The sequence below is a fragment of the Ailuropoda melanoleuca genome, chromosome 5 (genome assembly GCF_002007445.2).
Source record: "Ailuropoda melanoleuca isolate Jingjing chromosome 5, ASM200744v2, whole genome shotgun sequence".
NCBI classification, from domain to species: domain Eukaryota; kingdom Metazoa; phylum Chordata; class Mammalia; order Carnivora; family Ursidae; genus Ailuropoda; species Ailuropoda melanoleuca.
In genome coordinates, this window is record NC_048222.1 from 117,232,856 (window position 1) to 117,260,445 (window position 27,590).

At 33.8% G+C, this 27,590-nt stretch overlaps 1 long non-coding RNA gene across 2 annotated transcripts; it reads left to right on the forward strand.

The window, feature by feature from the left end:
• LOC117802231 lies at positions 1 to 27,590 on the forward strand. Of its 2 annotated transcripts, none has more exons than XR_004625298.1 (3): positions 1 to 359; positions 1,731 to 1,814; positions 27,502 to 27,590. It is a non-coding gene; the product is annotated as an uncharacterized LOC117802231 (long non-coding RNA). The 2 variants fall into 2 exon arrangements; XR_004625299.1 differs by lacking the exon at positions 1 to 359 and adding an exon at positions 915 to 1,134.

The following is a 27,590-nucleotide window of genomic DNA, read 5'->3' on the forward strand; positions in this document are numbered from 1 at the left end:
GGCAGGATTAATTAAAAAATGCCTTTAGCATCAGAGTGAATACTTTGAATTCCAAGGATAAAGACAATAATCCAATCCACAGCCTTCAGTAAATTATAGCAAATTACCTCTGAAAGAAAATGAAACTAACATCGGCTTTTCACTGGTAGTAATACATGGTAGAAGTCAGTGGGACAGAAAAAAATAGTCTGCTACCAATATACTCACATAAGGTGTGATTTTTCTTTTAGGGCAAAAGAAAAATATTTAAGGAAAGGAAATTATTTTAGATTGTGTATTAATGGAATATGTCGTCGGAGGAAAATAGTTGAAAAACGAATTTGACCAACGGGAAACGGAACAAAACCAGAAATATCAAGGTAGGGAAAAGAGGGAGAGAAAATAATTATGATTAGTAAATTTTAACACACGTTAATCTTACTATATGTTAATGAAAGCACAATTAGGCATTTAAAAAAACGGCAGTGCTTTGAGTGTATACTATAAGGGAAAACCTAGCAGTGACTTGTACCAATTATTAAGCAAAATAACAACACCTAGGAGCTGGGTTGGGGTTTGAGGTGGGGAAAAAAGGCTCTCTAAAGGTCCACTGTGAAAAGTGAGCTAAAGAGAGGGTCAGAGACAAAAAAGCAAATAGAGTATTTAGTGGAGATAAATATAAGTAACAGAAAGTTTCCACTTTTTACCACAAAGAATAATAAATATTAAATGGAGAGCAACAATTTGTATTAGAAGGGATCTTAGAGAAGGTGACTGTCATTGCCATTAGAAATATGAACTGTCCAGTTTATTGACAAGTGATCTAGAAATAGCAATCACACTTAACAATGTCCATTTTTTGACTCAGTACCTTCATTTCTTGGCTGTCTATTCTATAAAAGTAAAGGATTAAGAAGAAAAATACAGAAGATACAGAAGTGAAGATATTTAGTTCAGCTGTGTTCATAGGAGTTAATAAAACTGGAAATAATCTGAATGTCCATGAAGAGAGGAATGGTGAAAATCATTGAGAAATCACCATATTTTACTTTCATATGAAGCTCCTAAATGATTAAATTACATACATTTTTTTTTTACTTGAAGATATGTACCAGATATATGTTTTCATGCAGGTAAATCAGGCATCAGAAAAAGGTATGTATATGATCTGTTGTTAAGATTAAACAGGACCCAAGATGTGTAAAACATGTTTGTATGTACTGTGTATTTTGTTATAAAGGTATCTGAGTTCTGTAAAAAGAAAGTAATTCTGGAATATTTTCGTGTCTTGCATACTTCTGGAATTTTCTGAAACATTATTCTGCTGCATTTCTACACAGATACAGCACTGATAATGTGAAAAAAAAGAGGATTTTTAGATGGTTTTATGTTATCAGATTTTCAACTAAATTCTTAATTATAGATTTGTTATATTTTTGTTAAATGTGTATGTTTTTTAATCCACACACAGCCAGCCAAGTTTTACAAATAATTTGGATTGAGCTGAATTTATTTATCAGTATTTAGCAGAACTAAAAGGTGTGTTTGTTTATTGTGTGTATATATGCATATATGTGTATGTATAAAATAATGTAACTAAAATTACTCTTGTACTAATATTAATAGAAGATTGGACTAGACTCAAAATCTTGGACAACCCATTAAAATGACCATAAATTCATGAATTCATGAAATTAGCAGGTAATTAATTGATTGTCATGATTTTTTTCTTTCACATTCACATTTTTCAGCTGCTGAAAATTTCCAATTGACTCGATTGAGCTAATATTATTTGAGGTTAATGAAACGATCAGGAGCCATACTTAGGTTTCCAGGTGAGTGATTAATTAAAATCTGTATCTCAATTGATGAACTATAATCTACATAATTCCACTTCCCATGTGTAAGAGTAACCCAAAGTAACCATTTCTAAATTTTAGTACAATGAAACTTGCTTTAACATAGTCAATCAAATTGATTGGGCATGCAGCTCAATTTTATGAAATAATATGCACTGAATTCAGTAGAATTAGTTGTTATAAAATTTTGACAGGAAGTATTAGCTTTCTTAAACTCTATTTTATTGTCTCAAAATTAATTCATATTTTTCCACAAATCTTTTACAGCCTCTCTTTCTCCCTTTCATTCCAGAAGCATTTCATTAGATTTCACAAATGAGTGAGCCTGTGAACAGTGAACTGAAGTAAATGTGGTTTGATTCACTACTTCCCTTTCATTAGGCTAACATGTATTAGATTGCTTCTGTTAATCCAAGTGTATAGATCTTAAAAAAGAAAAGACTTCTTTTTGAAAAGGTTGTAAAACTACATATAGATTTGAGCCAAATATCCATTATCATTCCAAAAATTAATGCAAGTATAAATGTGGTCTTTTCCAAAAATGCTTAGTAACATGTATTATGAGAGCCAGTATTTAAACTCCATTTGTTGGCTTGATGTTTGGATGCATATTAATAAGACATCTAAATCAAATATCTCTTATTAGTAGAAACAATTTTTGCATGTTAACTTAATTGCTGTAATAAGTGGCTATTTTAAGGCACATGTGAACATGTTTAGATATAATTAGGAACAAGTAATCCTTTGAAAGGGCAAAAGCAATTTTGCAATTTTTGAAAATGATTTGACAATTGTATTCAAAATTGAAAAAACTAGTGATCTCAAAGTTAATTGAGGAAGGTTGAGTTTAGTAATTTAATATTTTTTTCTGCTTCTCAGAAAATACCCTCAGTGCTTTAGTGTTCAGGATCGTATCAGAAGGGTAGATGATGGGTTTCTAGAACTCTGTAGTTTGAGATGAATTAAGATATTCATCAGTTATTTATTTTACTTTGACAGTCTTTTATGAATGTGAACACTAAATTTTATATAAATTGATGATGATACATATATTTAAATTCAGTATCTTTCTTTTTTAGGTCATGTTTCCCAATATTGCCAATCCAGTATTTAGAATTATGTAATATTTTTAAGCTCATGTAGTTATATAAACATTTATATAATAATTGATATTTATGCTATTATACTATGTTCACTTATTATTCTGAATACATGGCTTATTTTTTCTTTTTACCTTAAAAAAATGATACATCATTACCTATATTTCTACATCTCAAATTTCTTTTACAAAATGGAAATTGGTAAACTGGTATATCTATCAATGATTCTTTATATGACTACATGGTATTCCATGGCATGGATATACTCTGATTTATTTTCCTATGACTCTATGTTTATCCTTTCTCTGTGCTGTAAACACTGGTATTATAAATATCATTGTATATGTGTCCTTGCACATTACATTTTTTTCTGAGTAAAAGGTTTTCAATTTCTTAATTAAATGTATAAAATCTTAATATTCTCAATTTCATATTGCCAGATGACATCAAAATAACTATAACACATTGTATTACCCACAGCATTAAGTGAGAGTATTCCCTTCTTCATTCTCTAACAGTAATAGATGTTATAGCTCATTTTAACTTTTGCCTTTCTGATGAGTGTTAAGTGATACGTCATTATAAGTGGTATGTCATTATCAAATAGTCATTCTCTGACTACTTGTGAATTTAGCTTTTTTGCACATTTATTGGAACTCTTACTTTTGTCAGAAATGTAAAATGATATAACTATTTTGGAAAACATTTTGTCATTTTCTTTAAAAATTAGCTGTAAACTGACCATATGTTTCAGCCATTTCTTTCCTAGGTATTTACCAAAAAAATGAACTCATACCTCTATACAAAGACTTGAACATGAATGTTCATGGCAGCTTTATATTTAACACTCCAAAACCTAAAATAACACCAAAGTCCCTTACAGGTGAATGGATAGATTTTAGTATACCCATACAGTGAAACACTACCCGGAACTAACAAGAGTGAACTACGATACACACATAACATAGGTGAATCCCAAAATCACTACACTGAGTGATAGAAGCCAGACAGTGAAAGAGTGCATACTAAATGGTTCCATTCATATGAAATTCTAGGAAAAGCAAACAAATCTAAATTGACAGGAAGTGGACTAGAATTTGCCTAAAAACCGTGGGTGAGTCAGAGCCAGTATAGAAGGATTACATAGGAACAGGACTAATCTGTTGGGAGTGATGAATATGTTCATTATCTTGATTTTGGCAATATGTCAAAATTATCAAATTATACAATTTAAAGATGTAAAATTTATCGGTATGACTCTTAGAGATCAATAAATCTGTTTTTTAAGAACTTTTTAAAAAGCAGAAATAGGAGTATCTGGGTGGATCAGTGGGTTGAGTGTCCAGTTCTTGATTTTGACTCAGATCATGATCTCAGGGCTGTGGGATCAAGCCCTGTTTTGGGCTCTGTGCTCAGCAAGGAGCCTGCTTGAGATTTTCTCTCTCCTTCTCCCTCTGTCCCTCCCCTGACTTATGTGTGCCTGTGTGCACTCTTCCTCTTTCTAGAACAAATAAATCTTTGAAAAAAAGTAAATCTAAAAAAAAAAAAGCAAAAATAAACTACTTCTTTCAGCTTTTTAAAAACATTTTATTTATTCATGAGAGAGAGAGAGCAATAGAGAGCACAAGCAGGGGGAGGGGCAACAGGAGAGGGAGAGGGAGAAGCAGGCTCCTCCTCCCCAGCTAACAGGGAGCCTAGCTCAGGGCTCAACCCCAGGACCTTGGGATCACAGCTTGAGCAGAAGGTAGGCAATTAACCAACTGAACTCCCCAGGCGCCCCCCTCTTTCAGCTTGTATGCTCAATGTTAAAATGTTATATTCAATCATTGTGAAATAATCTATATTTCAAAAAATACTACCTAATATATTTACATACAAAAATGTTTAATAATACCTACATTTTTCAGACTTTGAGCTTGAATGGATTAAACATTCAAAAAGTATATAAATTTTTAAAGTATCTAAATTCAAAGTAAATTCAAAAAACAATAAATACAATGGTAAGTAAAATAAATTCATTACTATTTGAGTCATCCTGGTTTTGCAGTCAAGTCTCAGGATCATAATCTCAGCTGCACCACTTACTAGTAGTTAGAACATAGGATAGTCATAGGGTGCCTGGGTGGCACAGTCAGTTAAGCATCTGACTCTTGGTTTCAGCTCAGGTCATGATCTCAGGATCATGGTCTCAGGATCATGATTATAGGTTCGTGAGTTCAAACTCCATGTCAGGTTCCAAGCTCAATACAGAGTCTGTTTGAAATTCTCTCTCCCTCTCCCTCTGCTCCTCCCACTCATGGCTCTCTCTAAAATAAATAAATCTTAAAAAAAAAAAAGTAACGAGTATAGTCATTATTTTTTCCACAACTCATATGTAAGATGGGAATAACAATAATACCTCTCTTACATAATTCTGGTAAGGATGAAATGAACAAATATGTGTAAAGATTATAACACGGTCATTCTAATAAATGATACGTCAATGCAATAAATACATAATTATTATTTTATAAGAACCTTTGATGAAAGTCTATGCTATTTTTAATTGCTTTGTTCTTTACCTTGTTTTACATGATTCTCCAAGTTCAGCAGTTGGCTTCCACCACTTAAAATTTTATCCTATTATGTACCTTGAGAGGACAGTAAAAGGAAGATATGTAAACTCAATGACAGGTTAAATATTATCTCTTCTTCTTGTCCCAGCACAGTATAATGCAACATATAGTAGATAAAGGGAATACAGTTTTAATGGTCATAGATGTTGTCCTTAAATTCCTTCAAATCTACTGAAGAGCTCTGCAAAGCATATAATTTGAATACTTTGTTAATTAAACTGCACAACCTATTAAGTGTTATATGAACAGATGTTCTTTTTTTCTAACAACAACAAAAAAAGCAATTGTGATTCAGGAAATGTAATTTTTCCAAATCACAAATGGCAAGGAGGCAGAAATCAAGTCAAGGTATAGAATATTTGTAAGATAAGGAAGCACATGTATTTAGCTAATTTAAAGGACAATGGAGATCATTAAAAGGGACTTAATGTATTTTCTTGTTGCATACACTGATGTCACCATGACTTTCCTTTGGAAATATCAGTGGTATTTTCAAATGGGACATCCATTTATCAAAATATTCAGCAATTTATTAAGCTATATTTATAAAAATATTGAATATAATGACATTACAGTTACCTTCCTCAAATTCTCTGGAACAGTCAAATCATTCTAAGAGTCTAAAATAAGCTCTTAGGAAAGATAGTTAACTTTAATAAGTTCCATTTGTACTCTGAAGACCACTGAGGCTAGTTTTACTAGGATGCCTGGGTGGCTTAGTCGGTTAAGCATCTGCCTTCAGCTCAGATCATGATCCCAGGGTCCTGGGATGGAGCCCCGCATTGGGCTCCCTGCTCAGTGGGGTGTCTGCTTCTCCCTGCCTTCTGTGCCTTTCTCTGCTTGTGGTCTCTCTCTTTCTGTCAAATAAATAATAATATATTTTTTAAAAAGGCTAGTTTTACTTATGAAAATAGTTTATTTGAAGATAATCTTAGGTATAGCCTTGTTTGAGCACCTATGATATTGTTCAGAAAACAATTCCATCAATTAAAATTACAACAAAACTAATTTAAATATTTTATTTTAGTTTCTTTCCAGATTCAAGAACACTTACAGAATCATTTAAAATATATAATGTTATTATTTAAAATTTTTAAATTAAATTTTATGGGCTAAGGCAAATAGATGCATTATAGGATAAATATTCTGATAAATTTAATAATTATGTTGGGAGATGATGAAGCAATGTGTCCAATTTTAAATATCCTAGTAATTAAACTTTCCATTTATAGCTTTCAAATTTAAAAAATGTTGAGCTTATTATAATTATAATGAAATATTGAACACAATTATATGAACTTTAATAATTGATATCAGTGTATCTTCCATGAAACTTTATGGAATGTTGAAAAGAAGTAATTAGAGGAAAGAAAGAGTTTATGTTAGGAGGTTAATGCCTTCAAAACTATATAGAAGACATAAAATTTCAGGACAGTTGCTATTTGACCTTGAATTCTAACAATGAGAGCATTATTCTATGCTGATTTTAGTTATTAGAGAAAAAAACCTCAACTTTTTGGAAGCTGATGTTAGTTCGTTTTAGTAGCCTTCAGTGACAATAGAGCTTGAATCTTCTGACTGTCTACAATTTTAAGCATTATTTTAAATGATCCAACCTTCAAAATAAATATCATTTAATAGCAAGAGGTATTTCGGAGGCATATTGACTCTGTTCCTTCATTTTTCTAGGTAATATATAAAGTGATTTCTCTGACACAAAAGGCGCGGTTCAAGTAAATAGCAACAGAAAGTGGTTTCCATTGTGACAAACTCTCTAAGGACATCATATTATTGTTCTTTTCTTCATTATTCTGGTAAAACAAAACATTCTTCATTTCATTAGGATTTGATTAGGATTGAAGAAGTCATAATAATTTTTTATAGGTACAAGGAAAGCCCCAATAGCCAGTGTAGGACATTTTGAATTAAATTTTAAAATGAAGATATGGGGTTGCTATTAGCAATGGCATCATTGTGTAGATGAATACAATAAATAAACAGGCATGATCATAATTCTTTTTTATTTTATTTGTTTCTAGTAAAACATATATGAACAGACCAATATCCTTCTATTACATATCTTAAATACGTTATTTAGCAATATGCTTTTTAACATCTCTCCTGTGCTCGAATCTTTCCGTTTTAGGTACACTTCATTTGTATTAATAGATGGTAATATCTTATCCCATGGGTACACCATCACGATTTGACTGCTTTAACTTTCTTTCTTTTTCTTTTTTTGCTTTTGCAAATAAGATTATATGAATTGCTTTGTACTCATATGTGTGAACATCTATACAAAAATTAGAGTAGGACAAAATAATAAGGAATGTTGATGGCAGTGTGTTGCATTTACTGGCACTGACAATTTCTTATAATTGCAAAGCTAGGTTCTCATGTAAAATCTGATTATATTCTCCTATAATCTGTCCCTCCAGTTTTTAAAAATGCCATTACATTGCTTTAGTTATAAAAACTAGAGAAGGTAGCAAGGATATAGCCAGGTCAAATAACCGAGAAACAAATATCCTTTTCTTTACAAACAAATCATCTATAAGGGCAGAATAAAATCTGGAATAAAAAACCCTTTTATTAAATAATTTACCAAAAAACCCCACTTCAGTGAAAGGACTGTGTTACATTTAATTATATTGGGTGAGATAACCATGAACTAATAACGGGGAACTACAAGTGATCGGTAAGAGGATTATGAAAGGGAAGGTATAACTTCCTAACTGGTGGGCAAAGGGATAGGGAAACATTATATTTGATAATACTTTAAGTGCTACAGAATTTTAAATTTAAAAAGACATATGACTAGAAGTTTTGTTGCCAAAGAAAGCTGGGTGGTTAGTTCCCGAGAGAATTAGAGGTTAATATTATTATGATGCACCTACCAAGATTCAAGGGTGTTTTTTATGCCTGAGAACTTCATTTTATTTGCAGATAGAACAATGAGCTCTTTCTCAGGGAAAGGGCATATTAACCATATCCTTTACTAAATACAATAAGAATTCCAGTTTACTATTATAGCTAGGTAAATAAAACTGTGCAGTGGACCAGAACACTTATGGTCACATACATGACCAGTCCTATCTCTCTCTCTCTCTCTCTCTCACACACACACACATACACATACACACACACACACACACACACACACACACCTATCTTTACGCAGATATGCATGAGAATTATTTTAAATTAGAATATTACTTATTGAGCATTGAATCAGATAAGAGGAGTTAGATGAGTGAATATTTTAACAACATCAGACCAGGACATATCCATTTCTGAAGGAGGGATTGAAATACTCAAATTCTATTGATTTGTGCTCATTTATTATGGAAAGTATTTGTATTTGTGTGGATGGTTAAGAACTTTTTTATCAGTAGCTGTTACATCTATGTCTGCAAGGTTGACTAATCTTTGTGCATAATATATTTCTTCCCAATATGTTAATGCACTGTATCAGGTTAAATTTGATACTGTTTTCCTGTCAGAGAACTTTTCCTGTGTCAACTTTTGTTTATAATGCAATTATTTATAGCTCATATAATACAATCTTTATCTAAATAAAGTTCAGTCTCATTGAAAGCCCAATGTACAGATAACAGATGAACACACATTCAAAGATGAAATCGGGGGCGCCTGGGTGGCTCAGTTGGTTGAACAGCTGCCTTCGGCCTGGGATCAAGCCCCTTATCAGGCTCCTTGCTCAGTGGGGAGCCTGCTTCTCTCTTTGGCTGCTGCTCCCTCTGCCTGTGCATGCTCTCTCTCTGATGAATAAATAAAGAAAATCTTAAAAAAAAAAAAAGAAATCAGGATCAAAACTGATTTTACAGATAGATTTAATGGCTATATTTCTGCTTGTTTAGGATGTCTAGATATGTAAGGAAGATGAGAAATAGAAAATCTTATATGAAATTTTCTTTTTCATGATTTGTAATATTTTGGAATTTAAACAATGGGTTGGCCATGACTTTATTAGAGAGCGATATGTATAGTGTATCCATTTATTAAAATATGGACACTTATTTTGTTGAATATTTTATTCCTTAATACTATATATAGGATATGTATGTTAATGGAATTTCACTAAACTGGGAAATATGAAGTAGTTTGCAGATTCACTCCTTCACTGGGAGTCTAAAACATTGGGGAAATAAATCACCATGTGCCCAGCATGACCTATGGATTTTAGTGGATCACAATATAAATGGAATTTGCTGAAAATATAGATGTGGCAACAAAATTAAATGATATACATGGAGAGCAGAATTATGGGTTACAAAGGAAAGGTCTACATTTTTCTTTAGAGGTGACCACAAATGCCCACTATGACTATATTTAGCTCCCACTGCCATTTTATCCATAAGCTTTAACTTTACTAAGCAATTTTCTATTCCTCAGCACAATATGATCACATTTCAGAACTTTTAACTAAGTCGTCTACTCTTTAATGTTTTATAAACCCTTATCTACTACTCCTTCGTTAAGCTGAAGTTAATCTGTTCTCTTGTCTCTGAACTCTATTCTTGAATGCTTCCTCCCAATACAGGATGCTGTGCATATGTGCACTGTATTGTAATTAGTTTCAATTGTTTAAGAACTATTTAGGTACAAAGATGATCTTCCCCTTTATTGCTTCTTAGAAAACATCACCATGCCTAATACATAATTTTCACTCTTTAAACTAAACGTTTGAACAAATAAACTAAATGAATGAACATTATTACTGGTTCCTAATTTTTCAATTTTCAAGACTTTGGTTTGATATACGTGGCTATTAGTATGGAATCCCTTGTTGTTTATTTGTACATGTGTATGCACTACCTCTTTTTTCTCAGATCAAAAACATGCATTTCAGGAGATTAAAAAAGGACTTGTACAAGATGACAATTTGATGTCAGTATTGTGTGCTCTACTTTATTACCCTGTAAGCATAGTGTCATGTATCTGCCTTATTTCTAGTTAGTAACAATTTTGAAACTATATGGAATTTTACAGAGTAAAACTTTTCTTTTACTAATATGCATTATAACTGAAATAGGTTTTGATAGCTGTTATGTTATAGCAGAAACATTATCCAAAATCATAAGTTTAAAGTAAAATATACTGCATGAATAAATTTTTCTCTGTGAAATTTGCAGAGTAAATTGCATAACTTCAGATGAGGTTTCTAGGAGAATGTCAACAATTTCTAAGAATAATATGAATAATACTGCGATGCGAATAAGCTGGTAACTTTTGGAACTCATAAACTACTATGTGGCTTAACCCAAAATGTATACATATCGTGTATGTGTGTGTGTGTGTTTGTAATGGACATTTTCCTTATCTATTGTAGCTGACATCCATTTGATGTTTCGAGAATGAGACTAATTTCTTCATTTCTTTGTGTGGTCCTGTAAACATCTAATATTTTTATTTGTAATTTCACAAGAGAGACAAATATAATTAATAATCAATAATGGATACTGCCCATTTGTTTTATTTCAAACTTACTCTTCCTTTTTCCTCCTGCAATATTTAATTTGTCTTTAATCCCATGCAGTGTATTTTTCACTTCAGCTATTATGGTTTTTCATGTCAAGAATTTCAATTTGAATCTTTTTTGACATCTTAACATTGCTCTAAGTTTTGAACACATGAAATGCAATCTAACATCTGTTTTAATGCCCATGCCAGCTAATTCTAATATCTGTGCCAGTTATGGCTCAGTTCTAATTGGTCAACTTTCCTCCTCATTATGGATCATATTTTCCTATACCTTTAAGTGTCTGGTGATTTTTTATTGGGATCTAATGATTATACATTTTGCCTTGTTTGTGCTGGATATTTTCGTATTCCTGTATTCTGAAGTTTTGTTCTGACATGCAATTAAGCTACTTGGAAACAGTTTGGCCATTTCAGGTCTTGCTTTTAAAGATTTTGTTAGGCAACGTAACGACAGTGCTTAATATGGGCTAATTGTTCCCTGTTACTGAAACAAGATTCTTCTAAGTGCTCTGCCTAAGCTTCCTTGAATTATGAGGTTTTCCAACGTGGAGCGTGGGAACAGGCAGAGTTTCTGGCCCTGCATGTGTGCCATTTATTTATCTTTAATGTTTTTGAATGGTTCTTTCTCCAGCCACAGATAGTTTCTCCAAAGATGAGTAATTTTTTCTTTTCTTGTCTTTAGCTTTCTCACATGTCAAGCATTTTATGATTTGAGATTCTATATCAATTCAAAATGTTCTAATAATTTGGACAGTTTTTCAAAACATGTGATGGTAATATCTATAACAATTCTGTTTAGAAATTGTGTGTTTTTTAATTTTTAAACTTTATTTTTTGGGGGGTTCCTTTTTTATTTAAATTCAATTGATTAACATCTAGTGTATTTTTAGTTTCGAAGGTAGAGTTTAGGGACTCATCAGTTGACTATAAAACCCATTGCTCATTATATCACGTGCTCTCTCCTTAAATGCCCATCACCCAGTTACCACCCCCCAGCAACCCTCAGTTTGTTTCCTATGATTAAGAGTCTCTTATGGTTTGTCTCCCACTCTGATTTCATCTTGTTTTATTTTTCCTGGGTTTGTTTCTTTTACCAGCCAGAATCATGCTGTATGTATTGTTCTTTGATGCGCTTGTTGGAGATGTTCTCAGCCTAGCACACTCCTTTTATCCATTATATATTCCACAGAAGTATAGTGTCACTGTTTGGATTACTTCATTCTGCTGTTATAATTATGCCTACTTTTGTGCACAAACTTGAACACAGGGGCTGGAATTCGAGGGGAAAGTGTCAGTTTGAGCCCTTGTCAATCTGAGGTGAAGGCATGTTGACTTGCGTTGAGCAGGTGGCAGGCCATGCAGGCTGACTCGGGCAGGAGGGTGGCTGGACTGTGACTTCTCGTTTTGCATATTTTTTCCCCCTCTTGTCTGCTCAGCTTGATTACTTTCTATTACTCTGTCCCACAGGCCTATGGCATTGTGTGTTATAGGAACGTAGCTGGTTTTGCTTCTAACTTTTGTTTTTCTGGGAAACTCTATCTCTCCTTCTATTCTAAATGAAAGCCTTGCTGGATAGACTATACTTGGCTGTAGATTTTTTCCCTTTAAAACTTGGACTTTATCATGTCGCTTTCTTCTGGCCTGAAAAGTTTCTGCTGAAAAACCCACTGACAGTTGTATGGGGTTTCTCTGCATGTCACTGCATTCCTTTCTATTGCTGCTTTTAAAATTCTGTCTTTATCACTACTGATTTACTTTGCCGTCTTATTTGTCTCTTGGTGCAGACCTCTTTGGGTTGGTTTTGTTGGGGGCTCTCTGTGCCTCCTGGAGCTGGATTTCTCTTTCCTTCCCCAGACTCAGGAAGTTTTCAGCTATTATTTCTTCAGACAAATCTTCTGCCCCCTTTTCTCTCTCTCCTCCTTCTGGGATCCCTATCATGCGACTGTTATGCTTGACAGGGTTGCTGAGTTCCCTGGCTCTATTCTCATCTTGGGTATGTTTTCCCGTCTCGTCTGCTCAGCTTGATTACTTTCTATTACTCTGTCCTCCAGGTGGCTGATCCATTCTTCTACCCTCTCTCATTTGCTATTTATTGCAGGTGGCTTACTTTTATCTCCATTTAGTGAGTCCAATATCTTTAATTGGTTCTTTTTTACATCTCCTATCTGTGGGCGGAGGGTCTCATGGAGGTCCTAAACTCCTTTCTCAGTTCTACAGAGTATATTTATGAGCATTACTTTAAATTAACTATCAGACATATTACTCATCTCCATTTTGTTTAGGTCTCTTGCTCTGATTTTGCTCTGCTCTTTCATTTGGGACATATTCCTCTGTCTCCTCATTTTGTCTCTTGTTGTGCCTGTTTCTATGTGTTAGGGAAGTCAGCTGATGTCTCCTGCACCTCAAAGTAGTGGCTTTATGAGGAAGAGGTCCTGCAGTGCAATGTCTCCTTTTCACCAGAAAATGGTGCTTCAGGGGTGTCTCCTGTGTGTGTCACCACGGCGGTTTCCTACTGTTGTGGAGGAGTTATGTTGGCCTTCTGTCCAGCCTGCGATGGCTCTCTCCCTGTTGTGGGCAGACTCTGATGCCTGTGGTGTAGTGAGCCAGTCTGAGGCTGCCTTGCCTTGAGTTGAGTCAGACCAGGTGTTTGCCAGGGATGAAGCAGCACCAAAGTGCAGGCACTTTCCATGTGTTGTCCTTGAGAAGCTATTGTTGGTGTGTGGACCCTGCAGTCAGACCAGCTGCCTGCCCCAGCCCACTGCTGGGGCCGCAGTCAGACTGGTGTGTGTTTGTCATCCTCTCTCCCCGGAGCAGGACGCACTTTGGAGTGGTGCTGACCCCCGTCTGGGCTGCTTGCACACTGGCAGGCTCGTGGCACTGCTTTGATGGGATCTTGCCAAGAGGCGGTCAGAGGGGGTGGATCTGCTTTGCTGTGGCCTCTTGTCTATATCAGGCTGTGGGGAGTCCATTCTGCCAGCTTTCCAGTTGCTTTCTGGGTTATTTATGCCGATGTGAGTGTTCTCTAGGCAGCCACGAGGCAAGAGGTGAGCCCAGGGTCCTCCTACTCCGCCATCTTCCCAGCAGTCTCTGCCTTAGAAATTGTGCAGTTTTGTTTTTTTTTTTAAATTGGCTTCCAATACTTTGACACTCCTATCATTGAAAGGCAGTGTCTATGTCTCCTGCCTTCATGTATGCATGAACTTATAACTGTCAAGCAACAGGGTATGGCAGGAGTTTACCATGTGACTTGTGAGGCTGTGTCATAAGATACTATGCAACTCTCATTTGACCGTGGTAACAGTCATGTTTAGTCCCTCAGCTGCCATGTAAGATGTTTGACTACGCAGTGAAATCCCATGAGGGGTCCAAGACACATGGCAAAGTCTTGTATAGATTCTCTTGCTGAGAATTCTAGCTGAGTGCATCTTTGTGTTATGCCAGCCTGGCCACTGAGCATGTGAATGAAGCAGACTCCAGATCTTTTCAGATTTCCTGTACTCCCAGCTGAGGCTCCCAATATAATGGAGAGGAAACAGGTATTTCTTTGGTTCCTTGAATAAATTCCAGACCCACAGAATTTATGTGCATAATAAAATGGTTGTTTTATGTTAGAAATTTTTAGATGTCTTGTTATGTGGCAATAGTAATCAGAACAGTTATGAAAGTAATTAGTACTATCACTTTACTAAATTGATATGATATTCTAGAGAGTTAAATGCCAAATAAATTTTCTCATTTCAACTGAAACCTGCAAATTTTATGTTCAATTAAGATAACCTCCCTGCAAAATTTCAATGTTTGTTTTTAAAGTTATACTAAAAGCAATAGCATAATGAAAGGGAAATAGCTTACATACTGTATAAGTATTTTTTATGTCACAAAACTGCAAGACATGATAGTACTATTAAATATAATATTGTATTGAGCAGGAAAGTACAGAATATACTACAGCTATCATGAAAGTTTGGATGAAGTTCAGCTGGAAACTCATTAGGAAGAAGAGAGTGAAATAGTATATTATTACACATATTATCAAGTCGTGAAAACCAGATGGTGCTTCACTTAAAAAAACACACATTGTATAGAATAATAAGAACCACATCAAGGCAACAAGAGAACATGGAACGTAGTTACTATAGCATAACCAATAGAAAATACATCGATTATATGTTGGCAATTTTTTAACTTAACTCTTGGATTATATTTTTTTCATTTCACAATAATTTTTTTCTAGTAAGTCCACATGGAAATTTAAATTGAGTCATTAAATTCAATGAGTTTCTTTTAAGCACACAACTCTTTTACTTGCACACGAAATTTGCAAGTAGATTTATAATGGTCTAAAAACTCAATATGACCATATATAAAGAGTTGAAACTAAATAACAACCTTTCACAAAAATATGTTTCTTACTAGATTTCATTGGCTTTTGCCAAATTATGACAGGTCCTGAAGTTATCAATACCAGGGAATATTTTTGAGGCCCTATTGAGCCACTTACTTGTCCATGTTTTCTGTTGTCAAACTTTAGCTTCTTACTAGACTGAATTTCTCACAGGATATGAGATCTTAACTAGCTTATTTTGTCTTTAGTGCTGTATGTCAATACAGTACCACAAAGTAGCGGTCACACAGTTTCTAGCAATTCTGCATATGCGTAATGTGTTTAGGCCTAAAGTGCTTCACTTGAGCCATTCAGGGGCACAGTTTGTTTCATGCATCATTGGAATCCCAGAAAATTTTTAAAAATAGTATCTTCTACATTATTCAGGAAGTTTTACTCGGCTTTCCTGGGTATCTCCCATGTATGCATGAGATATACATGTAATGAAATTTGATTGTTTTTTTCTTGTTAGTCTATCTTTTATTACAGGGAGTCTCAGCCATGACACCTAGAAGAGTAGAAGGAAAATTATTTTTCCTCTCCTACAATATACTGTTTTTAACTAAAGACTTCATGAATTATCTGCGTAAGAAAATGCGCAAGATACATATGTGAAAGTATTACAGTCTTAGATTTTGTTACTTAAGTTGGATATTTTCTGTTAAAAGTCTCTGTAGTTGGTCAGAACAACATAAAAAAGTTCACCAAGGAAATTAAGAATTTAAATCAAAGTTTGCTACTGTTAGGTTTTGGTCTACTGCAGAGGCCACAAACAAAAATGGTACTGGAGAGATACTTTACAAACGCTCTAGTTAACACATTTAAATATACCTTATACATAGAGCAAATTGTCTTAATACTTTTTAAATGTGTACCATTTCATAAGGGATGAGAGTCTAATTTTCAGGAGGATAAAACCAGTTTTGCAAAATGACATTTCGCAGAAGCATACTGTTTGAACTGGTCTGTTTAGTTGTAGCAAAAGGAAGTCTCCAGCTGATCCCTTTGATTTCCCTAGCTGGTTTGTTTGATTACCCTCATATGGATAATTCAAAAACCATGTGAGGGGAATTTACTCTTTTAGTATTTGCAACTAAAACCTGCTGGGATACTTGGATCTTACAGCTTATAAGCAAACAAGGGGGGAAGCCACATCATTTTTATTTCAGGGCAAGGAATGAACTTTATAAAACTAAGAATGAAAAGAACAGGTTTTTAGGAACATACAATGTAACTTGAAGATATTTTACTCTTCTAGTTTGATTTCCGTGTCAGTTTTGGTTCACTGTTAATTGGTTTACAAAATATTTCATTTATCTCCCTTCATTTGGTAATATGTCTTCATAAGACTCATGCAGTCTTACAAACATATGCTTGTTTTTTGATATATTAATTATATCCCATCTGACCAGTGATAAAAGAAGTATCAATATGGTAGTCCAGTCCCAGATTTATTTATATATTAATTTATAAATGTTATTGCATGATTAATATTTGCAAAGTGAACAAAACAGAAATGTCACTTGTCATTATGCATCTGTGGGAGACAAAGTACTTTTACTATAATTTTAGGTAGAGTGCTGTAGAGCAGTTTAATAAATTCTGACGCTAGCCATCCTGAATTAGAGCAGATCCCACAGATGGATGGCTTGGTTCCACAAGACTGCCCCTACTTTAGATGTGAGTCATAAGTTGTAGGTCACCAGTATTTTTGAGCAACTGGCTATATACATCAGGGGTTCAATAATTTGCTACCACAACTTATAGAACTCAGAAAAAAAAAAACTTTACTTACATTCACTGGCTTTTAAAGAATACAACTCAGGACTGCCAAATGAAAGAGAAGCACAGGGCAAAGTTGGAGTGGTGGCAGGTGGCCCAGAGCTTCTGTGCTCTCTGTGGGCACACCAACCTCTTAGCACACTCGATGTGTTCACCAACACAGAAACTCTCTGAACCTTGATGTTTAGGGGTTTATATGGCGGTCTCATTGTGTAGGCACGCTTGATTAAATCACTGGCCATTGGTATTGAACTCAACCTCTGTGCCTTCTCAGTAGGTTGGGTTGAAGCTGAAAGTTCCAGCCCTCTAATCATGGCTTAGTCTTTCTGGAGACTAGCCCTCCAGCCTGAAGCAATGTAGGGGTTTCCACCATCTCATGCCAACGATACTCCTATCACTCAGGAGCTTCCAAAGGTTTTAGGAGCTCTGGGCCAAGAACTGGTGCAGAGACTAATATATATATATATATATATATATATATTTATCTATTATACCCCAATAGGTTAAGAGATGAAATTTTTCATAGAGTGATCAGGAAAGTCTTTTCTCACAAGATTACTACCTAGAGAAGAGACTAACTAAAGAGAAGAGTGGAAAGAGATGAGTGGTGACTGAAGACTTTTTAGGAAAAAGAATGTCTTGTTTTGAATGACGTTTTGAAAAGATCATTCTGGCTGCTCTGTAGCATTGTATTGTGGGGACATAGGAATAGAAACTGTGAAATTACTCTTTTTATTATTATTATTAAACTTTTGGACATATAGATTTAGCACTTTCGGAGGTTTGAATAATGGAAACAAAACTTTTAGCTGAAATGATAGTTCCTCTGGGAAGTCTTCCTTGAATTATTATGCAGAGTTAAGTGCTTTCTTCTCCAGGCCCACAGAACATCATTTTCAAATATCTACTAAAAATAGAACATACTGCATTTTTATGGTTATTTGATTATATGTCTACCGCTACCATTAGTAGATTATAAGCCCCTGGAGAACTGATTCTGAGTTTGTACATCTTTCTGCCTGGTGGTTACTATATTGTAGGTAATCAATAAATTCTCCTGAATGCGTGAATGAACCCAAGCTTTTAAATATTTCTCTTTGAGACTTAAATATTCAGTTTGCCACACTACTTGGTTTATTATTATTATTATTATTATTTTTGCATAAAGAAGGCATCTTTTAAAAATATTTTAGATTTATTTTATTTAGCACACATATTGAAATGTATATCATTATATTGATGAGATGACTTAGGCAGTAATAACTTCTTTTTCAGTGTGGAATATTCCAGCAATTTTATGACCTTTATATCAAAATTTTCTTTCCTTATGGTTTGAATGCAACATATTGTAGCACACTGAAATGAGATCTTTATTTTACACCATATGGTAGTCTTCCAATACCACTCAACAGCTAGTACAAATTTAAGGGAAAAAAAAGTCACATATTCTGTTTCCCATCGTATTATTCTGTTAGCACTTGCTGAGAAATAAACTTAAATAAAAGATCTTGCATAGTCAATAGAGAATGCTGAAAACAAATATTCTGTTCTTGTGTTTTATAATTCCATAAAAACACAGGATTTTTTATATATGTACTAAAACATGCAGTACTGTTTAATCTTTTAGAAAAGTAGTAAAAAGATCATGCTAAGTGCTAACACGAAATAGGTATTTATAAATTACAGTAGTCATGTCTTAATTGTTCATTTAAATATTCATGTATATACATATCCTCTTGTAACTTATTTTAATCTTCTTCATTGATACTTTTCATTTGTCTCTAATCAATTAAAATAATAAGAAAAAAACCCTTACACATTACTTTAAAATTATGTTTCAGTATTTTCCTAAAGTCTGTATTTGTAATACGCATGAATGTTTTTTTATCGTAAGATTAAACTAGAAGCAATTTCTATTTTAAGACTATTACTTTGTAAAATGTAAAACAAAAGAATTGCAACATACAAATTTTTTCCTTTTTAAAGACAAGACTGATATAGCATTCTCAATGTCCCTAACAATAGTAATTATATTTTATTTTTTTCAAAATCAGCAGTGGTGTATATCAGCAATGGTGCACAATTAGCATGTCTGTAATGAATTTTTAATAAACTGAGAAAAAATATAATTTACAGAGCATTTAAAATATTATTGATTCAAGGTGTTGATACAAATGAGCATTCTTGAATTAAATCAGTTTGACTCTTGCTATTACACTTAAGTAATAGGTATAATCCCTGTTAGTACCTGAACTTGGAACAAAACAACATTTAAGTATGTATTTTAAGTAAAGATCTAGGTCAGAATAGAAACTATCACTAATAGAGGAAATTTAGAACATAAAATCTATTTACACAAATGCTTCTCATAGTTTTTAATTCATCGCTAGGCACTAAGTTATATATGCCTTTCTTTTCAGTCACCAGAATACAACTGGGTGACATATTTTATGTTTCCCTATAGCTTTGAGAAAATAAATATAAGTGTATGCTTTCAAAATATAAAATCACCACTGGTCAGTTATTATATTTGTTTGATGTTATTTTAAATTAAACAGAAAACATTAGATCTATTCTATTTGATTATTTTTAGCAGAGAAACCTTTAGGCAGAATTATAAATTAAACTCTTGCTTTCTTTGGAAGGACATTCATTTCTTGAGGCTTATCGACACTGGTCTAATTGAGTTTTAATGCAATGGGGTCCCTCAGTTGAAATCACATGGCTTGTGTTTGCATCATATTCTGCAGGAGTTTACCTCATGAGATTAAGAAATCAATGCTTATACTAGGTATTCAGTTTATTGTCTCCCAGGAGTCTGTGAGAGCTTGTGCATTTCTACTTAGTGAAGCCTGTTGAAAGGGCCAGAGTAGTTACTTTTTCTTCAAAGCAGTCGTAAGTATCCCTCTGAAACAGTTCTTCCCCAGGGCACAATTAGGATGATTCTTTCCCTCTGCACAGAACTGCTTTTAATCACTTTGAAGGGGCTGTAATTGTTTCTCTCTGACCGCTGTTGGGCCTGGATGCACAAAGGTTACTAGGAGCGCCTCAGTGTTCTGTCTGCAAACCTATGTTCCATACTGAGTGAGAGACTCACAGTATCATGTTCGCTATTCCAGAGGGAGGTAACCCAGAGAGCAGAGGCGGTAAGCATGGCTTCCTGGACAGCAAAGGGATCAAGCTGTGATGTATGATTCCCTCTCTTAATCTTACGTGAGGTCCAGCAAATATCACTAAAAAAAATAATAAAAATAATAAAACAAAATGAAACAAAGCAGAAACTACCTAAATAACCCACCCATCTCACTTGCAGAGAAATAAAGCCTATTAATAAGTAAACACCAATGATTTACTCTTAATGTCAAATTTTAGTACACGCTGTTTATATTGGCCCAGAAAATTATCTTTAATACATAGAAGTTCTATTTTAAATGTAACTAATAGGCCAAAATAACTAAAGAAAGCTTTTATGCCCTTAAAAATACTCTGTTTAAAAAAACGTCTTCCACATTTGTGTCTGGAATGCTGTTTACATGCTGGTGTGCAATCATAAGTCTGTCATTCAGTTTTAATGAAAGACATGCGCAATGTTAAGTCACATATATAATGGTTTATACAACAAGGATAATGCTTGAATTTTATTGTTTTATTTATGTTTGTATGTATGAAGGGTAGAAATGTTTGAAGGTTTAATATCTTATAATAAGGATTATACGTTGTTTTACTAGAAAACATACATATTTAGCCAAAATGAGACCACGTAGAATTTCATAATTTTGTAATTTATAATTAAATTCGTATAGTAGTTTTCATTGTCCTTCATCAAATTCACCTTGTTCTCATCCTGTCAACATGGTTAAGGAAGCATCTTTGAAATTAGGTCAATAATATTCTCTATATTACTCAATCGAATGATCAACTCCCAAATCTTACTTGATTTAGCAGTACTTGACAGAGTTGATAATTCTGTTTCTTTTGAGTACTTTTTTTTTTCCAGGTCCAATGATACTATGAATACCTGGATTTTTTCCAATCCTGCTGGCTACTCTCTTAGTTTTCTTTGTTTGGTTCATTTTTCACTCCCTAATCCCTTACCAACTGGATTCTTTCCTTGGTTTTTGTAATTATTGTGAAATAATGAGCTGCCCCAAAAGTCAGTGGTTTAAAATAAGTAAGTATGTGATATTGCTCAGGATTCTATATGTCTTTCAAGTGGTTCTGGGACAGGTTCTGTTTATTTTAATGCTCTCTTATACATAGGTGTTCAGCTGGTGTGCTGTTTGGTGGGCAACTGATCTGAATAGCCCCGTTACACTTCTGGAGGCTGGTAGGCTTGTTGGCCTGGACAATAGAGGTGATTGAACCATGTATATTCTTAGCATCCAGCAGACTAACCTGGGCTTGTTCATATGAAAATGACCATCTTTCAAAAGAGAAATCAGAAGTACATAAAGTGTCTAGAGGGCTGGCTCGATACTTCCATTGGAGTCTTTTGGCCAAATCATGTCACAAGGCTGGCCTACAATCAAAAGGGTATGAATAGATGTCACCTCTTGTGGGAAGGGACTATAAAGTCACATTAGAAAGGGCATGGATTGAAGGAGAGTAAAGAATCGGGGACACATTTGCAAATAATATTCCCCAATCACTTTTAATTTCTGTTTACTTAGTGATCTTATCCAGTTGCAGAGATGGTTTTAAATTCCGTGCTGAGAACTTCTAAATTGTGTCCGTAGCTAGTACATCTCCTAGAAATCTCAGACTTATGCAACCAATTTCTTATTTGATATTTTAAATTGGATTCCAAATAATCTTCCTGCTCACCCCACCAACCTGCTTCTGCAGCATTCTTCCCCGTCTCAGGTATTGATATCCGCCTCCTTCAGTTCATGAGGTCACAAACTTGAAATAATGCTGAGGTCCTCTTTCTTCCATGCCCTAAATCCCATCCAGCAATAATTTACCTATCTGAAAAGTGTGGAGAGGAAAACATGTTTCCTCTACTATCTCAGGTTATCAGCAGGGGCTCTGTAAAAAACAGACAAAAAACAGTAAAAGAAAATTTTATTAACATATGTATCTTCTATTTAAGTGGAGAAACTTCAGGGATGAGTCACTCAAGAGGCAGCTTAGAACTAAGGCTTACATAGAATCCTTAACACACCAAAAATACATTTGTAAAGAAATGACAGGAAAAAGAAGACAGTTTTAAGCTTCCAAGGGCTGCACACAGAGAAGGTAAATGTGTTGGGGAAACTAATGGCAGATAAAGTCTAGTTAGTCAAGTTTGTGATAAAGATTCCTCTGATGCCATCTTTGGGCTGATAAGGATCTAAAGTTGTCTCTGGTTATCAAATTTTTTCCTTCCTGGTAGAGAGGTGAGAGACACATTTGCAAACTTACCTTCTGCTTTTAGGCGAACAGGGGAAGGGCGGAAAGCTTTTCCTGTATCTGCTTCTCAATTGCTTTCAGCTGAAAAAAATCCTTATATGAAAGTGGAATTATTGGGTAGCAAATTCGGCTATGCTTCAAAAGCACCTGTCCCATATCTGACTATTTCTACCCAGTTACAGTACTTCCATATCCAAACCAACACCTATCTTCCAACTCTATTATTAAAACACCTTCTGTTTTCCTCTTTCTGACCTAGCTCACCTAAAACCTATTCTCCCTAGGCAGCCAGAGTAATTCTGTTAAAATTTAAATCAAATTATATCAGTTTTCTACTTAAAACCTTTCTACAGCTCTCAGACTTTCTTAGTCTAAAAGCCAGTGTCTCTCCAATGAGCCGTTCCCCACATCTCGTTCTATTCCTCACGTGACTCTGCTTGGGCATAGTGGAAATCTTGTTCTAGGTCAAAGATGCCTGGCATGCTGATGCCTCAGGACCTTGGCACAATTGTAATTCTATCTGTAATTCTCTTCTTCCATCAGATAATGACTCTCTTTCACATCTTTCAGGCTTTGCTCACATTTCAAATTTTAAATGATGCCTTCCCTTTTCACCTTATTGTAAATTAACAGTAGATAAACACTACCCCTCCTGCTACAGTCCCACTTTCAGCACTCCCTCTCCAGCTACCTGCCTTACTTGCTGTATTTTTTTTTTTTTTAATAATTAATTTTATTTTATTATATTATGTTAATCACCATACAGTTGTATTTTTCATTTAACACAATTCACCATCAGACACACACACACGCGCACACACACACGCGCACACACTTTTATATTTCAGCCTCTCTCACTTCTCAAATTATCAAATTATTTGAATGGAAGGACCTTTGATCTTTCATTGACTGCATAAGTGTCAGTAAGCACTCCATACATTTATTGGTGAAAAATAAGGCCAAAGAAAGCAAAATATTCCAGGTAATTCTTACAACTAAGCAAGTTGTAAGCACAAAGATAAAAAAAAAAAGATCAAATAGGCAAATAACTGGACAATGTGTATAGAATGTTATTTAGTGGAAAACAAAGTTTTTTTCAATACATGGCTACCTATATTAGTGACAAGGCAAGAAAATCTAAAAATGTATATACCAACTTGTTAAAAGCTATAATAATCTCCCCATATGGGGTGGGTGTGGTAGGATTATTAGGATTTGCAAGGACTGTTTGAGAAGAGTAAATTCCATGTTTTACTAAGATTACTAACATTATTTTAAAGTTTCTCAAGATATATCATCAATTTTAATTAACATCTCTAAACATTTTTAAAGTTTCTTTGATATAATTATTCATAATTATATACTATAGAATGAACTAATCTCATTATTATAATATAACTGAAAGTAAGAATATTACATTGAACATGATGACCAATTAATGCAAATTCAAGTCATGCCCTGATAAATACCATCCTGTAAACTGAGTGAATTACAATTACCTGCATTTTCTTGAGTGTACTAGGTGTTTGTGATATTGCTAAGATTTTTTGGCTATAATATTTCTATGTAATGTGTTAGTTTTAATTTATAAGTATTATTGTGGTTACTTTAAACAATTCATTAATTAGGTTTTTATTAAATAGCCTCTAGTCTAAAAATAAGATTGTAAAATTGCCTTTCATTTATTTATAAAAGCTAAAGAAATGACTGGCATCTTCCATGAAGTTTATTTGTGGCTTGTCAATAGAAAAGAGAGATATCAGCAAAGCTTTTGAGAATTGCTGGTCTCAAGAGAGGATTCTATTCCTTTATAACCATATTCTCTTTTTATTTTGAAAGCACAGAAGCATACAATCAGCTTTAATTAAGATAAATTTAGAAGCTTCTGTGGATTAAAATGGTAAAAGGAAAGCAAATATAAAAATAATCATAGCTTAAAATAATAATTTTAATAACCATTGTCAATTCAAATGTTATTACAGTTATTTTGTTCTTGTTTTTGTTGTTTTCTTAAGTTTCACATAGGCTTATCTTTATTTGAGTGTTGGTATTTTTAGAACTTGTTCATAATTTGATATTTATCACTTATTGAAATAACTATAGTTCACATATTCTAATACTGAATACTATAATAATACCATTTACCTTTTTCCTACCAATAGTCAATTTTAATTCAGAGGATGAATTAGAGCCTGAATGTTATCTCTGATTCAAGTAATCAAAACCTAACCTACTGTGTTCTCACTTGTTCCACAGTCTATCTGAATTTAAAGAAAACACTCTATTCTTTCATTAGATTTATTATTGTTAGTTTACAATGTTGGGAAGTAAGTTCACATTTTCCAGAACCTCAAGTTATCTTCAAGATTGTTTATATGCAGTTTCTAGAATTTAATCAAAATCATCAGGCCTAGAAGACAAAACCTGATAAAAAAGCAAGAGATAAAATATCAAAAGAAACAGACTCACAGGAATCTACATAAGGGGTTTATCAGCCATGAACATTAGAATAATTATTGTTAACAATCAATGAAGTAAAAGATAAGATTGTAGAATTTTCTAGAGAACTAGAAAGTATAAAAAGAACAACATGGTAAGTCTAGTGCTAAACAATAAAATAAGCTAAGATATAGAACTCAATAGCTATTTTTGACAGTAAAAAAGAAAAGAGGAATCTTCAATGGACTGAGAGGTGGGTCAGAAGAAAATATACAGGCTGAAATAAGGAGAGATGAAAAGGCATAATGCAATAAAAGATATTAAAAGACATATGGGCTATAATGAAAAATTATATATATGAATTGCTAGAAGCAGGGGAGAGAATGCTAGAAGCAGGGGAGAGAAGTGATATCTGAAGAGATTATGGCTGATATTTTTTATAAAACTAATGAAAAGCTCCAAGCCACAGATTGAAGAAATCTGATAAATGCCAAACAGGAAAAATAAAAGAAGACCATACCTAGGCACATCATGATATCACTATTGAAAGTCAATAACAGTTTTATAAGCCATTTCATGAGAAAGACCATTACCTTGAAATGAGCTGCATGATATAATGGAAGTTGTCAACAATAGCAACCAGCAAGGAAGAACAGAAGAGAAAGAAATGATAGTTTCAAAGTGCTAAAAAATCGCCAACCTAGATGTATCTATATGCAGTAAGTATACTCTTTAAAAGTAACAGTGAAATAAAGCCTATTCAGAAGGAAGGAAGGAGGGAAAGAAGGAAGAAGGAAGGAAGGAAGGAAGGAAGGAAGGAAGGAAGGAAAGAAGGAAGGAAAGGAAAGAAGAAAAAGAAAAGGAAAGAAAAAAAGAAAGAAAGAAAGAAAGGGAGAGAAAGAAGAAAAAAAGAAAGAAAGAAAGAAAGAAAGAAGAAAGAAAGAAAAAAGAAAGAAATACTAGTTGTTAACTACATACCAATACTAGAAGAAATTTGAGTCCTGAGGAAAAGAAAAATAAGAGGGTGGTTATAAACCTAAATAATGTAGTAGAAACATTTATCAAAACTGCCACAAGAAAAAAAAAATCTAAATAGTTATGCAGTACACACACACACACACACACACTCACACACACACAGAACCATCTCACTCATAGATGAAGAAATTCTACTTAAAATATTTGCAAATACATTGAAGCAGTATAAAAAAGGAAAATATATTACGAAGTATTGGGTTTATTCCAGAAATATAAGATTGGGTAGCAGTGTAATTCACCAGCTTAAAGAATGAAGAAATATAAAAGCATATGTTCATCTCAATATATGGGAAAGCAGTGAATGCAGTTCAACATCAATTCATGTTGAAAGAACCTCACATTTCTTATCAAATTGGAAATCAAATGGAAATTTCCTTTAAAAAGATTTTTTCCTATGAAAAAATCTATAGACCATATCAAGGTACCATACATATGATAGTAAAATATTAAAATAGCTTCTTCTGAAAGAATGCCTGCTATCACCACTTCTATGTGGCTTTTTACAGAGAAACCTAGTCCGTTGCAATACAGTAAAATTATAATAACGCCAGTAACAATAATACCAAAATGTATAAAAAATGGAAAGAAATAAAACCATCATTTGTAGCTACACCATGGTGTACCTAGAAAAATCCAAAGAATCTACAGGTAAACTACTAAAATTAACAAGCAAATGCTAATTTCACAACACACAAAAACACTAGGCAAATACATGTACTTGTGAGATGTTATACGACATAATATAATAAATACATAATACCCAGATAATATATAGGGTACCAAAGCTTCAGAATATTAGGGCATATTAGTATAGAATTGAAAAGTTAAATTTTTGTATTTTCTTTTGCAAGTATGTCAACACTAAAATCATGTACTGTTCTAAAAACCACTGACTGTGTTTGCTCTTCCTTTCTCACTGACTGCTATACTGCGGCTCTCCAGGGACGATGCAGATGCTTTATTCAATAACACACTTCCTTTTTTCTATGTGTGATATGGACAGCGTAAGTTGTATTACTGATGAAGAAAATAGATGAGAAAAGCAAATACAGTGTAGGAAGAGGTGCTATATATCAAATAAAGGCATTGATTATCCTTTGTTCTTTCTGTTTCAAGAGCAGGTTCACTGAACTCTGCAGGATGTTGTTGCTGTTCTCTGTCAAGAAGTCCCTTGCTCCTAACCACGCACTTAGTCTGGCTCCCTCCTCTCCCCTCCGCACATCTGAGTCAACAAAAATTACACTAGCTGGAGAAACTAGCTTGTATATCATATTTGGGGGCTGTCATATACTAATTATATGCTTGATTAATAAAAGTATTTTCTTTGTCCGAATTTGGTTTGGGGGGGCATTCAATAATAAATTCCCATAGAATGTGTTGTAAATATTGCATTATTTCATTTCTTTGAACAGTTATTTCTTGAGTGACTCTGCTATCTCTAGCAAGTGCATATAGCAAACTGCGAACTACATTAAAGGAATGTGAAGAATAATGAAGAATA